Here is a 15,610-nt window from a genome sequence, read left to right as displayed (position 1 = left end):
AGATCTTAGCACCGCTTCCCCAGTCTGCAATGGAGTCTGTTTTGTGGCTAAGTTCTCTGGGAAGAAGCAAGACGTGATGCAGAAAAGAAGAGGAAGTAAGAGCTAAACCTAAGTGCTCCATTAGACTGTGGAAAGAGGAGACAAAACCTGATCCGAAGAGAAAAGAACATCTATTGTGGAGAGACACTTTCCTGAAAACATTGTGGCTTTGGGCTTCCTTCTCTGCTACCTCCACCTAGCTAAGAAAGCTCATTTATACCCAGACAGAATGTCTCCAAAATGCATGGAAAAAGAAAGGGTTTCTAAAAGACTTACCCAAGAAAGACAGAATCAACCAGAAGAGACAGTTTGATAGAGACGAGATGAAATATTATAGTCCAGGAATTTTAAAGAGTGTTTGGTTTTCCCTTTCACTGCTCAAAGAGATGAGGCTCTCAAAGGAAAATCAGATCAATCATAGAAAATAAAACTACATTTGCTTTGAATATCTGAATGTTGTCATTTTTCTATTTACCAAAGTACTTCATCCATTTATGTTATTATTTCTTTCTTTCAATTAAACCACACCAATCATATAATAAAAGACTAAAACTATCTCATCCTGGATTATCAAGCCTTGTAGCAACTTGGTTGTCTTACTTGCTTCCTGGATCACAGGTCAGAACAAGTGATTCATGGCCCACGATTAAGGGTGTCTGGTGAGTCTCATGTACCCCATGAGGAAGGCAGCAGAGAAGCTGATAGAAAGGAAGGCGAATAAAGGAGATGGGAAGTTCTATGTCTGGTAGAAAGAAGACTGGTGATCCCACAACTCTGAAGTCCAGATTATCTGGACCTAGTGATCACCCCTCGAAGTCAGGTACCACCACTTTGGTACACATAAGACCATATTCAATTCATTTACTATTTCTTGGATTAATTTTTCATTCAGTCAATTTTACAAAATAAACGTATAGGCTCTTTGCTTCCCCTCCTTGTTGCCATTAAGCCTTAATTAATTGCCATACATCTGTTTAAAACTTAGATTTGGCAATATTAACAGATATTAAAAGAAGGACTGTATCATTTCAAACTACCATAAAGAATGAAGAAATGCACATTTGGCATTGTGTGTAAAACTGTCTTGTTAAACAGAACACATGTGCAGTAAAATGGAAAAATACTTCTAGAGATAGAGAGCAGATTAGTGATTGTCAGAGAGGTACAAAGGGTGGGACGTTGGCACCAAATGGAACTCTTGGGAATAGTGAAAATGTTCTACACCTTTCTTGTTACGGTGCATCTACTTGTCAAAACTCATTGAACTATACACTTAACGTCATATCATTCATCATATGTAAATTATACTTCACCGAAGTTAATTAAAAAAATAGAAACACAGTAACTTTGCCAAGCAGTTAAAGAGGTTTAAATGCCTGCTGGGCCGCTTGCAAGCTGAGTGACCTTGAGCAAATGATGACCCCTCTGAACCTCAGTTTCTTTATCAAGTGGGGTTAACAGTTATATCTATCCCCCAGGGTCTGTATTAAGAAAATATGGTAATGTATGTAGAGTACCTACTAAGTGGTCCATGAATGCATATTTTTTCCTATACCTGTACAGCCAAGTTAGAGCTAATAAGAAAATTTTTACTAATAGACTTGAATAATGCAACCCCAATTGTAAGAGACAGTTCTTTCATAAAACAACTAAAATCAATGTGTGTTATTATTCTAGTTTTTTCTAATATAAAAATATTATTTCCCTACATTTTATTATTTCAGGAGAAAATGTCATATTTAGTTCTTCTCACAGAAACTTTGAAGGTAAATCAAGTTTACAATGTGCTCTTAGTAAGGATGATTACTGCAGTGTTCTTTCATTGTTGGGGCACTAAAGTACACTATACCAATAATAAAAACGGTGACCTTTATTAGCTTATGCTATTAGAAACAGCTTCCTTTAAAAGTAAAAGATCCCAGTCTCTTGTTTAGCTCTGTAACCACTTTTGGAATGTTCTAATGAATTATTTTAAATAAGTTTAATTTATGGCTCAAGGTATCATGGTGACTTCAGTATGAATTTAATTAATTTAAACACAGACTAGCTTCTGATTCTTTCTGAGATTTACAATGCATCCAAAGATGGTATAAAATCGGTTCACTCCCTCAGAATAAAATGATAAGAGTTATTGCTCTTGGCCTCTCTATAACTGCTCCAGTTAACAAATGTGTTGGCCTTCTAAAATGATGACTAAAAAGCTCACCATCCGAAAGCTAGGAAAGGAATGAGTTTGCCACAGAATATTTAAATGGGATTTCATCAGAAGCTGAGGAAAACCAGAGAAAAATAAACTCTCTTATCTCTTATTTCTTACTTCTCACTTCCACTTGTTTATGAAAAGAACTGGGGATGAGGCACACAGCCTTGCGCAGAGTAGATACTTTAAAAGGTTTGGACAGAAAAAGAGGAATGGAATTAAGGTGGGTTTATTTAATTATTTTAATATATGCTAAATATCTTTAATTCTTTGTAATGGAGCAACGGTCAGTAGAGTTGGTAAGGAACTCACCTCTTTTGCATTGTGGTGAAGTGTGAGCTATAATTTGGAACACATTCGATTACGAATTTGTACTCCAGCATCAAGGCTTTCCTACAGGTCATTAATTTTAGTGACGTTTACAATATAGTAGGAGAGTTAGGCAAATTGGGGCTTGAGCACTGGCTCTCCAATCCAGTGAACTAGTAGTATGGACTTGATTCCTGCCTGTTCAACTTTAAGACAGTAACAATTACTACCTCATTATTTTTTGAGAGCATTAAATTCAATAGCATATGGCAAAGGCCTGTTTCTACCCTGACATACTGTAGTCTTGACCAATCACCCCTGGCCCCATTTATATAGGGAACTTCCTATGGTGTGGGTAGTCATTACATATTGATAGATACTATTGAGAGCAAAATTTAAAATCTTGCCCTTCTGTTTCTTCTATGCAAGGTGGATAGGAAAGAAAACCTGAGCATCATATCTTTACACAATTGCACCCTATCTCTGTTTTAACCATATCAAGTCTTTTCTTGATCTTATATACTTGAAGATATATGCTCTCTATGAAACTCATTTCTTTCCTTAATGTCCTCTTTCTGAAGATGGACTATACTTTTCCAGGCTTTCCTGATAGATGCCTGCATTCTCTTTGGTAATAGGTTACTCTAGCGGCTCTTGTCTCCCTGTTTACAATTCAGCTGGTTTTGCTTTCCTTGAGAACATTGATGGAAGGCAGATGGGCTCTAAGTCAGATGTGCAGATTCTCTTCTTAGTGTTATAACTTATCAGTTTCCTTTTCTATAAAATGGGGTTAATATAATACCAATAGGCTGTTGATATAATTAGATAAAATAAGGTAATTGAAAATTCTTTTATTGAAAATAGTCCCATGTCCCCTGCATCGGCAGGCGGACTCTCAACCACCGCGCCACCAGGGAAGCCCGAAAATAGTTACTTTTATTATGTTTTTCCATTTGAATCTGCTATGGCTTAAACCTAAACCAATGTTACCTACATTGTTTGTTCAAAAATCGCTTGTTTATTGACTGATTAGAATGCAAATTTAAAAGAATTGTATTGCTTCACGTGAGGAAAAAATATTTGTTTCTGATGAAACATATATCAAGTCATATTTAGGATCATTTTTTTAAAAACTTTAGAAGTAGCTTACAAAATGAATACCCTGAAACCGCCTGTATTTACTGTGAAATAAAGTCAAGAGTAACCAAGCAAAACGAGAATAAAACTAGGCACAAAGTCCAGCCATACTGGCCCATTTCTATAATCTCTCTGGTTTCTTTGCCTCCAGACTTCCCCTGCTTTGATCCCTTTAATGCCCAACTCAGAGATAAATCTTGCAAAAATACAATTGTCATCATGTTGCTTTCCTGATTAAGAACCTGCAGGGTCTCCCCATATTCTACAGCATCAAGACCCTAATTCTCTACGTGAAATTCAAGGTATTTTGTTATCTGGTCCCAATTTATCTAACCAAATTCATCACCTACTACTCTGGCAGACGTGATCCATAGAATCTTTCTATCACGTGATCCATAGAATCTTTCTATCATACAGATTTAATAGTTTATGGCCTAGGACCTGACACATCAGTGTGTCTAGGGCCATCTAAAGTTGGCTTCTAAAAAAAAAAAAAAAAATAAAGTTGGCTTCTTTACTGGAAACTTCCTTAACTATTAGAATCCACATTCTTAGTTCATGAATTAAATATCAAATCAAAATATACTTATTGTTGCTTAGAAGATGTCAAGCTCTAAGAAACTTTGTTGGAAACTCTGAGGAGCATAAAGATGAATTAGTCACAGTTTTGCTTCTAGTCTGTTACTAAGTTTAATGGGACCCACAGAAAGTACCATGAAGGTGGATGAGAGAAAAGAGTAATGCACATTGTGCATGTGTGTGTGTGTGTGTGTGTGTATGTTGGTGGGTGTGCTCAGAGAAGATTTCCAGGATGAGCTGACATTTATATTGTGCTTGGAAGAAGTCAACTAACCTAAAGGGCACAATAATGCATAGTGCCTAGGACCCATGATACTGTCAGGGGCCCACAAATAAAATGCTTTAATTTTAATTTCCTTTAAAATTAGAAAAAATTGAATATAATAGTAATAAGATATATAACAATGAACTCAACCAGGATTATATTTGTCTTTATACCAACATAATAATTTTTAATATTTTTATACAGGAAGGGACCCCTGAAGACAAAGTGACCTAGGCTCACAAAAGTCATATTGTCACCTTGCCTGGAAGAATGGATGTGATATTAATGGGTAGAGATGGAAAGAGGAAACAATGTGGGCTAAGGTTCCATTGTGGGAAAACACAGGGGGTGTGGGAAATTCCTGGGGAAAGGTAGTGTTGATCAAACATGACAAATGTCAAAGAAAGGTCAAAAGGTAAATACAGAGGGTGGAATGGAACCATATTATAGAGGCATTATTGTTGGCAATTTTAAAGAGATTTGGACTTGTTGCTGTTTATATTTAGGGCTGTTGAATAGGGGAATGACGTGATAACAGGCTCTACATTTAGTGCCTTCATTCAACAAATATTGAATTATCAAGCACCTTTATTAAGGACCTCTGATGTACGAGATGTTGTGCTACGTGCTGAGCATACAGTATCAGAAAGGGGAGTTCCTGTCATTATGGAGCTAACATTCTAATGGGTTCACCAGACAGTAAACTCACAAACTATCAAACAAAGAATAATGTCCCAAAGTGACAAGTGCGTTGAAGACAGTAATGAAGGATAATAAATAGAATAAATGTAGAGCACTGTTGTAGTTGAGAGGGTCAGCATTCCAAGCGTGAGGAACATAGCAGAGGGAAGAGCAAGTTCCAAGAGCTGGTAAGTTGAGAAGTCTGATATGAGGCTGATGTGACTGCAGTGAGTAAATAAGAGAATGGGTCATGGGATGAAGTTGGGGAGGAAGTTTACATTTTTACACTTGATTATATAACATGTTATGCTTCTATCCTTGTTAATATTTCTTTTTTATTTGATCCTAACTTGCTTCTTTTTTATTTATCTGTGTAAAGCATTTTGAATTCTTTTTGGAACATGGTGGTGTGCTTAAAATTCTCTTCTCTCCTGTCCAACATCTATCAGTGAGTTGAGATTATGAAAGACATTCAATAAACATTTGTATGACCGGTTTGTGAGTCAGTAGATATATTCAAATATCATATGTAATTCCACTGAAAGGAGCCAAGAATTCCGTTTGGTCTTAAATAAAACAAATTGTCATCTAGTTTACATAGTCCTCTGAACATCTAAAATAAAATAAGAGGTATCACATGGCTACTTTAAACAGTGTTGGCCTGCTTCTTTGACAAATGTGTTTAGCACTAGTCCAAGAGCACACCATGGTTCATGATTCAACGTGCAATTTTATCTGTTGTCATGGTAGACCAAGAAAAATACTACCTAGGAGAAATACTTAGAGATTATTTTTGGAAGTTCCAGTACGTATAGATATAATTTTCCCCAATGTCTCCAAATAAATTTTAAAAATTAAGCTAAAGCAAAAATTTAACATAAAAGGAAGATTCTATTAATTGATATAAGCTTTGGAAGCTTGAAGAAGTTGTGTTCAGATTAAGCATTAATCTATAGCTATGGAATAGTTAAGAAAAGCAACACAATATTATATAACTGTAAAATGAGCATGCAACAGAGCTGATAGATTTTGGTACATTCTGCAATGTTTATAGTATTTCTAAATAAAACAATTTGCTAGGGACTGTAGTTTGTCCCTATATATGTTTGTCACAATCATTGATTCTAACTGCTGCTATTTTCTGGGGGGGTTATTGGGGTCTTACATTTTATTTCAATTTCTGTATATAGAATTAATATGTTTCTACTTGTAAATGAATGATTGATTATGAGGAGTTTATATTTATGATAAGCTTGGCTTTTATGAGTGATGAATAAAGCTTAATAATTTTGTATTGCATAATGCTTAATCTACAAAGGACTAGACAAAGAAGAATTAATCTCTCAATTAGTCTGTCCTCCAACTAAAATTGATAGTTCCCATTTTATAGGAGAGCAAAGTTGAGTCAAGGAGACTTAATCCTCTGAGTTTGTGTAAATTTCATCACTTTCCAAAGAAACACTAGGATGTAGTTTAGAAGAATGGAGATTTTCAAGTGCAACCAGATTTACAACTCTTGAGGGTGGAGTGATTTATTATTAATTACTTTTATCCTTAAGCACACATTGAAGCATTACTCCTACACTAAAATCCAGAGAATGTTTATATTAGATATTCATTTATAATTAAGTTTTGTAGACCTAATTTGGGAATTTTATTGTGTAAATATATATAGCACATTCAGTTTAGCCAAGTATTTTTCAATATAATATCATAGATAGCAAAATTAGTACTATTATGTGTTAAGAAATGATTCTATATGGGGAACCACTTTCCTAGTTTGGCTCTCTTGGAGCTTATGTATGAACCTCTGGTCCAGGAATTTATATTAAAATATATATTTCCATGTAATATGTATACTGAGTGGTTTCATGGAGGACTGAGGAATTTTAAGACAAAAATGTGGTTTAGAATCACTGTACCACATATTTTAGAGAGAACAACATAGAATTTATAATAAAGTCCAAAATCTGTATGGTAGGATCTGATATTAATTTCCAATTCTTCCACACCGAGGATTAAGGGCCTGCTGTGGACAACCTAAACCAGTATAGATAATAGGGTGATCCTATCAGAGTGGGCTTTTCTACTTTGGATCCCTGAAGATCTTTGTATTATATCTGTGGTTTGTGCTGAGATCGTTTCTTGATGCTGCCCAGCTCTAATGACTAGTTATAATTCTTACTCTTATTTTGTTATCACTAGGTGTTGCTGAATGATTTTACAGTTGTCACTTGATTTTTTAAAAAATATTTTTATTTTTAAACAATCTAAAACTTATAAAAATCACAGGAATAATCCAAATAACATTTTCCTGAGCAATTTGAGACTGAGAGACCAACATGATGTCCCATCACCCCTGAACATGTTAGTATAGAAAAAAGACATTCTCCTACATAACCACAATACAGCTATCCAGGAAACTGACATGATACATTACTACTATCTAATCCTCAGATTCCATTCAAGTTCTGTCAATAGTCTCTATAAAGTCCTTTATAAGAAAATAATCCAGTCCAGAATCATGCATGACATTTAGTTGTCAAGATCCTTTAAACTCCTTGAGTCTGCAATAGTTCTTTGGTCTTTTCTTGATTTTTCACAACCACGACATTTTTGAATATTATCGGCTTGTTATTTGGTAGAATGTCCCTCAGTTTGGTTTGTCATGTTTCCTTATGATTAAATCAAGGTTATGCAACTTGGGTAGGCACATCACAAAAGTGACCCTGCATTCTTCTCCTTTCATCCTATCAGGTGACACATGGTTTTGATTTGTTCCATTACTGACGATGCTAATTTTGCTCACTTGATTTAGGTGGTATCTGCCAGGCTCCTTATCATGAAGTTACATTTTTTTTCCCCTTTATAATTAATAAGTATTTTGTGGGGGAGGTACTTTGAGGCTAGGTAAAGATTCCACTTCCCAGCAAAATTTTAATTTATTCATTTATTCATACCACTATGGATTGACAGATTCTTGTTTTATTTAATAGGCTGCAGTCCAATATTCTCATATTTATTTTAATGTTAAAATTGTCCCACATTTCCTTATTGGCTCCCCTTTGAAGGTACCATCTTTGTACTTTTGATATTTCTCCACCATTTTCTGAGAATTTCCTTCTTTCTGATGCAACAAAATTTCCCAGGCTCATCTTCTAATTTCTCTGCCCAATCACAGATTGAATTACTTGCCCAGAGAGTTGTGCCTCCCTTTAGTGGACAATGGTATTTAGAAACCAAAATCTGAGTGAGAGGTATGCTCATTACTATTGGAGATTGCTGATTTCAAGTTTCTCAGTGGAGGGAGGTAGGGAATATATCCAGAGTACATAAAAATATAAATAGTTATAATAGGTAGGGATACATATTTACATATTGATTTACATTTACATCCATAAATAGTTTATCTATCTGGAATATTAATAGTTCACATCAATATCTCCACTTCCAATGCAACACCACAGAGCTCATTCTAGTTTTCTCCCTTTTCTTATTTGTAACTTTTTGGTATGACATTGAGAAACTAGGCTCTCATTATCCTCAATATATTTATTTGAACAATTATTCTTATGTATCCAATTTCTAAGTGTCATGCTACTATATCCAATCTGCATGCCCTTGTCGCTCACATTGGGCTCTAATATGCTGTGCAAAGTCATCACTGTCACTGGTCCTTTTCCCAAGCAGATATTCTGCTCACTCCATTCAGATTTCAACACCTCCTATCAGATGGCCACCACCATCCTTGGACAGATGCTCTCCTCAAACTGTTTGGCTTCTGACCCTCTGTCAGGGCTGTCTCCTAATGGCATACCCTCCCCATCCTTCTTGAGCTTGGACAACCAGCAGTCTGTTGTCCTCCCTTCCCATGGGAACACACACCTGACTCTACTTGGATGCTAACACCACATAATGGGACATTCGCCCCCCACCCATGTAAGGAAACACTGCTTACTCTTTTGGGGCTTTGTCATCCTAAGGTGGGCTGCCCTCTCTCTTGAAGCTCACCCCTTTGTGGATATCCTCTTGCTATGAACTAAATTGTGTCCCTTCTAAATTCACATGTTGAAGCTCTAACCTCCCAGTGTGATGGTATTTAGAGATGGGACCTTTGGGAGGTAACTGTGGTTAGATGAGGTCATGAAGGTGGGGCCCTCAGGATCAGATTAGTGACTTTTATAAGAAAAGAAAGAAGAGAGAGAGAGATCATTCTTTCTCTGACATTTGAGGGCACAGTGAGAAGGTGGCCATCTGCAAGTCAGGAAGAGTGTCTTCACTAAGAACCAAGTGGTCTGACACCTTGATCTTGGACTTCTCAACCTCGAGAACTGTGATCAATAAATGTCTTTGTTTAAGCTACCCAGTCTAGGGTATTTTGTTATAGCAGCCGGAGCAGACTAATACACCTCCTCACCTCAGTCAGGCTTGAATCATCACCATCTCCCCTCCTCACGGATGCCCTCCTTAATATTCTCGGACTCTGACACCGTGGCCCCTATGTTTACCTTGCTTGGCACTACCTAATGGATTTTCTACAGAATTGTTTAGGGACAGAAAGGAAGAAAGGGAAAAGGAAAGTCACTCTAATCTGCATAATTTTTCCTACAATCCCTTTGATAACTGTTTCCCCCTGAGGTATCAGAATTCTTTTGGATGAATGTAGCCTCTGTATTGATCATGAAGGGTGGGGGGACTTAGGCAAATTCTTTAAATAGGAAGACTTACTTCTTGCTTGGAATCACGTTAAAACAGATCTTTCATTTCCATAGTGCCATGATACTTCCTATATAATGTTATTAAACCTTAACCTAGTGGTAATATTTTGGAGTGCTATCTAATCACATCATACTTCATATTGTATATGTTTAAAAAAATAATACTTTTAGAAAAGATAAAAGTGATGGAAAAATCTGTGTGTTTCTATAGGCAGAATCTATCTATGTACATGTTTTTTCTATTTTAATTTAAATGACAACTTGCTATTCCCTTTTCTGGAAACACTATTAAGCAGATACTTTCATCACTGGCTCCATCTCATAATTCATTTAGGGCTATGTTGCTAAAATGTCACCACTTCAGAGAGGTCTTCCTTGGCCACCCAAAATGCCACCTCTCTTTTTGTCACTTTATTCCCTTTCCTTCCTAACATCTATCAAGATGTATAAATTATATTATTTAATCATTTGTTTGTTTATTGTTTCTCAACCTCAATAAAACTTAAGCTGTATGTGAAAATGGACTTTATATACCTTATTCATTAAGATGTTTCTAGTACCTTGAATTGTGTCTGGTATATGACATATACTCAGCAAACATTGAAAAAAATATACTCAGTGAATATTCGTTGAGTGACTAAAAATGTATGAAGGCATTGAAGAATCAGAAGACTGTAAAAAGCTATAGTGAATATATGTGAAGTAGGCAAAGTATGAATTTCCATAATTTAGGTGTATTTCAATAGTTCAGGATGGGTCAAGCAGTTGGACAGTAACTAAAAATAATATGAGTTTGGAATTTGAGGGTACTAGCTATAAAGTTTATTAATAGATATGCTAATATCAGGAAAAGCAATAGAGAATCATACATATATACATACATATATGTAAAATAAATTTCAAATGTTTCCATGAATAATATATTAATATATCTGCTAATATCAGGAAAAAGTAATAGAGAATTGTATCTCTATGTTTATATTTATCTATACAATTTGTTTAATGTTACCCATGTATTATATATAAATATAACTATTACATTTAATAGTTAATGCATATATAGATAGTAATTGCTGCTTGATGCTTACCTCAAATGTTTGATTATTTCTACATCTTAAATTAATTATGCAATTTTAACTTGAGGTTGGTAAGAACACATAATTTGGAGAGTAAGCCAAGATCTATTGGGGCACATATGACAGAAACCTCATTTCAAACAGTTTAAGTGAAAATAGATTTTATCTTCTCATGAATCTATAAAATCCAGGGATGTACTTCATACATGGCTAGATACAGGACCATAAATGAAGTTGTTAGTTCTCTCACTTTCTTTGTCTCCCTCTTTCTCCTTATCTCTTTTTGCTTTACTCTTAATGAATTTATTCACAGGCAGACTCTTTCTACATAATTTTTAAAAACTTTATCTCTTGATGGAAGCGGTAGCAAAGTTACATTGTAAAGGGCATGCATGCAAGGAGGGGAGGAATTAACGAGGACAATTTGCCAAGGCTTAGTGATAGCCCAGGGTAAGCCTTGGCTTATACCTTCTCATAATTAGATTTCGCAGAGCAAAGAAGGAGTGCTTTCAGCCTAAGAGTTCTTGCAAAAATCTTTGTGAGGACTCTGATTGTTGGGGTTTTGTCACATGCTTACCTCTGAATCGATTATTGGAGCCATGGAAACATTCTTTTGGAAAGTTCCAGGTCATGTTTCACCCCTAGAACGGAAGGGTGGGTCAGCTGCACCTAAAACGTATGGACTGAAAATGAGAGGAGAGTAAATCTCAGGAGATGTTTCCAGATGATAATAAATACATGCAATATCAGTAGAACTGAGAATTTCCTGTCAGTTAAGACAAAGATTCCGGACATATTTGAAATCTTTTGTTGTATGTCTTTTATTTTTCCCCTGTACTTCTTAATAAGGAAATATTGTCAATGCAGCCACTTTATAGTTCAACTTGAGGCTAATTTTGAGCCCTGGTTCCAAAACGTACTAGGTAATCTGAATAAATGAGAGATACTTCTGCTCTGACTGAAGCAGGATAATTTGACAGCCTCCAAATTTAAAGGTTCTGCTGGTTGTTTCTTTAAAAGTGTGTGTTTGTGTGTGTGTGGTGTGTTTGTGCATATGTATATGTGTGTTGAATATGTGTGTTAAATACAATCTACTTATTTCACTATTTTTTCCACCCCACTGTTATATATCCCACTGTGTCTATGGTGAGGGGTAGGATAAGTTAAGCTCAATTATGTTTGGTATCTTATTTGATTATCTCATAAAATGATGAAAGTTAAATGGCTTGTGAAACACTAGAAGAAAAAGAAATTCAGAATGTTTCTACATTCTTGGGAATAGAGACAGATTTTGTAAGGCTGGGAGGCAATATTCTTTGTGGTTGAGAACAACTACTGAATACCATACACATCTGGGAAGAAATCCAAGAAATTCTTAACAGTCATGAAACATTTGTCAAGTCCCTTACTGCCTCCAAGCATTAATTTCCTTACCCGTAAAATGGCTATACAAATAACACCTAATTCATTGGATTGCTGGAAGATTAAATGAGTTACTATGTGTATATCACTGAGTTTACTATATGGCCCTTAAGAAGCCATTTGCTATTTGTGGTACATTTTGAAACTTCCCCAAATTTCTCTCTTCATAAAGTTATTTTGAGTCAAATCATTTGCCATGAGAAAACTATTGGAAGACAAATATTTTGCCAATGTTAGGCCACACTCAGTAGTTATTAACAGGTTAACCTACATTACTTTTCAGTTTCCTAGAAGAAAGCATGGCTATAGGCCCAAGCAACACAGAGAGGGCAAGAGTATGTGCTCTGCTCAACAGTCCTAGCTGAGCGCCCATCTGACAGCCATTAATTACCAACTGTGTGAATGAGTCGTTTTGGATGTCCAGCTAGTACAGAGTTAGATGACTGCAGCCCAGCTGACATCTGTCCATAACTACATATAAGATTGCAAAGTGAGACCCACCCAGTCGACCCAATAAACCCACAGAATCATGAGAGATAATAATACATTATTGTTTTAAGCCATTAACTTGTGGTGTGGTTCATTATGCAACCATTGATAACCAGAAAAGCAGGATAGGAAAGAAAGAGAGCAAGCATTGAAGCACCTAAGAAAATTACCTAATGGAAACTAGAAGACAGTAAGCACCAATATCTTCCTCTTTTAGATCACAGCGTTGCCTGGAACCAGCCCAAATATTACCCAGAGTACAATATAGATATATTCGACTGCTTGGACTATTATTTTACAAATTATTTCATAGGGCTTTTGGCTGCATAATCTACACAAATCTATGAAGATCTGTAAAGTTAGGCTGAACTAAGAAATGTGGAGCTGGCTGTTTTTTCTTCATTCTCTAAGGGATTTGGGTGGTCAACTGAATTGAATGGTACCTCATTTTTCTTATATACAGGGTAGCTTTTTATCTGTGTATTTGTTTTCCAAGGGCTTGCACTATAAGATTACATAGAGAATCAAAAAAACATAAAATTCATGAATGAACAAACGACATGAAAATTGTTTCCCCTCAAACATCCTTTAACCTCCATCTTGCTTTAATAGTAGAATCTATTTAGCCCTCTCCTGTGACTTCCCTTCTCTTTGTGGTTTGGCCTGTTTCTATTCTTGGATGTTTTCAAGGCCAATATAGTGCAAACTTACTGCCAAATGAAACTTCAAGCTTTGCAAAAAGTACAGGATTCCATGGAAACCATGAAAGGGTTATTAGAGAAATACTTAGATCTCATTTAAAGCCACTGGCAAATGAGCAGTTAACAATGAGAGAAGAAGAAAAAGTTAACAGGGATGAGGACAGGATAGGAGTTTCAAAGAGAATGATTTAAAATCAAAGGCTTAAGAGAGATCTTTGAAAAAATTGATTAAGCACATACATATATGTAAAATAATCCTTATTATTATACCAAAAAAATAAAATGTTTTGTGCAGAATACAGTATCAAGCAATAGTATAAATTTGTCTGTTAATGATACCAAGGAGAAAACGATGTTCTTTGTCTTCTCTAAGAATTGAACCATGTTTGCAATTAAAAACTAAATTTAGCTAAATATTCGATTATATTTTATCACATTTTTACAATTTTGGTTTCGTTTTTTAAGATAAAGTTCTAATCAAAATCTTTTCCTCTATTTTTAAAAATGAAACTGTGGTGTCAATTTAAAGTTGCTTTAAGTGCCTTTTCTCCCTATTTTAAGCATATTAACTATTCCAAAATGAGGAAGTAAAACAATATTTAGCCTCCCAGATTAGGGAGAAATAATTTATTTGACAATGTTTTTTTATTGTCAAGTTAATGGATGATACTTTCTTAAGTAACTCAGAGATTGCAAGCAATGGATAGTCTTTAATGTAATAAGCTCAAATATTAGTTTACATGAAGTAGTCAAATTAAGATAATGGAAAATACATGTTTCTCCTGGGGAAGGATGGATTCAAAGAAATTTTGTATTTGATTTTAGATATTATAAGAGAATACTAAATACAGCACAGAATGGAAAATCCCACTGTCTTTCTACCTCTCCTTTCATTCACCCAGGCAACCAGCAGTTACTCCACCGATTTCTGAGGGAAAAACAAACATGGGACTATGAATCCCATCCCTGTCCTACATGGAGGAGATAAGCCAGTACTATTTAATGCCTGTGCTGTGAAATGTGCAAGACAACAGAAGGGATTGATGGTAATTGGTTACAAGGTTGTTGCTTCAGGGAGAAAGGAAAAGAGAAGATAGGGCCATCAGGTTACTAAAACAAGCGACCATGATAGTTCAGTGAGAAGCAGAATGATTCCTACCTTAGCTGCCACAACAATATATTGCTCTTTAGGGCTCCTGGGTAGTTTCAGAATTATTCTTGGGTATTCCATAAATGAGTGTTAGTCTTAGGAAAAAGTATCCAAAAAAATGTTTCCCAAAGGAACTCTCTATAGAAAGACTTTAAGGTAAGATCAGTGGAAATTCGAGAAATTGTGAGAGTTGGCATCCTATAATGAAATAAATGTGATATCCATACATCCATATTCTAGATCCACTTACATTTTAAGGAAAAGATCCCGTTTGGATTAAAAAAAAAAAAAAAAGAGGGTGGATTACATAAGTGATTTCAGATGAGTTTTAGCCACAGAATTCTCTCTTTCCTTTCCTTCTCTCCCCTCCCCCACTTTCCTTTCTCCCACTCTTTCTCTTTTTCTGAAAGATTACAAGTAAGGTCAATACATAAACAAGTGGACAGCTGTAGTTGAAATAAGAGTCCCAGATATTTACAGTGTCTGTCCACAACATAGTGCTTGCCTTTCTCTTAGAAATTCCTTCCTGTGATGGGCTATCATAGTCATCTTTGTGCTACATGGCTCTTCAATGTTTATTGTTATCAACTGAATGAGAAGAAACAATTAGCCTAAGAAAAGTCAATCAGGTTTACCTCCTAGGAACATGTAACATAGATCAAAGATAATACTTTGATTTGGACTGACCAATTGAGTGGAGATAAAAAGTGAGCTGTGATGTGGATATTTTTGAACGTGGAAAATTCCAAAAGAGGAAGGGATAAAGAGTGGAGAATAGGGCTTCCCTGGTGGCGCAGTGGTTGAGAGTGCGCCTGCCGATGCAGGGGACACAGGTTCGTGCCCC

At 35.7% G+C, this 15,610-nt stretch overlaps 1 long non-coding RNA gene across 1 annotated transcript in view; it reads right to left on the bottom strand.

Moving 5' to 3' along the window:
• The window catches only part of LOC112415905 (uncharacterized), a 59,580-nt gene that overhangs the window by 14,449 nt on the left and 29,521 nt on the right, over nucleotides 1-15,610 (bottom strand). Inside the window, exon 2 of the long non-coding RNA XR_003006391.1 lies at nucleotides 11,582-11,687. This is a non-coding gene — a long non-coding RNA (uncharacterized LOC112415905). The remainder of the gene's footprint in view (nucleotides 1-11,581; nucleotides 11,688-15,610) is intronic.

Source organism: Neophocaena asiaeorientalis, unplaced genomic scaffold (genome assembly GCF_003031525.2).
Source record: "Neophocaena asiaeorientalis asiaeorientalis breed wild unplaced genomic scaffold, Neophocaena_asiaeorientalis_V1.1 scaffold118, whole genome shotgun sequence".
NCBI lineage: Eukaryota > Metazoa > Chordata > Mammalia > Artiodactyla > Phocoenidae > Neophocaena > Neophocaena asiaeorientalis.
Note: the sequence above shows the minus strand (reverse complement) of the source record. Positions and strands in the feature narration are given on the sequence as shown.